We start from the raw sequence: 571 nt of genomic DNA, 5'->3' as shown, positions 1-571 counted from the left end.
GGAGGCGGCGTGGCCAGTTATGGAAGCTGGCTCTGCTTTCTGGTTTATGGAGCAGGGCTGAGTTTAGGCGATTGTGTTTGTAAAACCTGTGATCCGATTTGACAGCTTTAGCCAGTTTTGAAAGGCAGACGTCTTTTTATATGCTGCAGGCTGACCTGCTTTTAACCAGCAGATTGTAGGTTAAATAGCTTAACTGGTGACAGTGATACATTTTCAGTGTTTCATTAGTGACAAACCACGTTTTTCTCTTCTGTTGTGAGAAGGACTGATAGGAAACATATTTTTGTTCTCATGATGTAGGAGAGTAGTATTTGGAGACTGACCAGGCATAAGTCAAGTAACAATAATTTATATTGTGGATTCTGTAGTTTTCCTAGTTTACATTTAGGTGAAATGAGAAACAAGATTGGTAAACCTGGGTCAGAAACTTACCTGATGGTTTGTACCTTTTCTCCTTTTTTTTTTTTTTTTTCTGTGCATGAATATTTTCCCATCCACTCCTGGGATTTTTCTCTGAGGCATAGCTGGAGCTTTTTCTAGATGTCTGGAGACAGTAGACTTTTTTTTTTTT

At 39.1% G+C, this 571-nt stretch overlaps 1 protein-coding gene across 2 annotated transcripts in view; it reads left to right on the top strand.

Moving 5' to 3' along the window:
- The window catches only part of ETFA (electron-transfer-flavoprotein, alpha polypeptide), a 101,807-nt gene that overhangs the window by 673 nt on the left and 100,563 nt on the right, over positions 1-571 (top strand). The gene's annotated exons all lie outside the window — the stretch shown is intronic.

The sequence above is a fragment of the Colobus angolensis genome, unplaced genomic scaffold (genome assembly GCF_000951035.1).
Source record: "Colobus angolensis palliatus isolate OR3802 unplaced genomic scaffold, Cang.pa_1.0 Scaffold99, whole genome shotgun sequence".
NCBI lineage: Eukaryota > Metazoa > Chordata > Mammalia > Primates > Cercopithecidae > Colobus > Colobus angolensis.
Note: the sequence above shows the minus strand (reverse complement) of the source record. Positions and strands in the feature narration are given on the sequence as shown.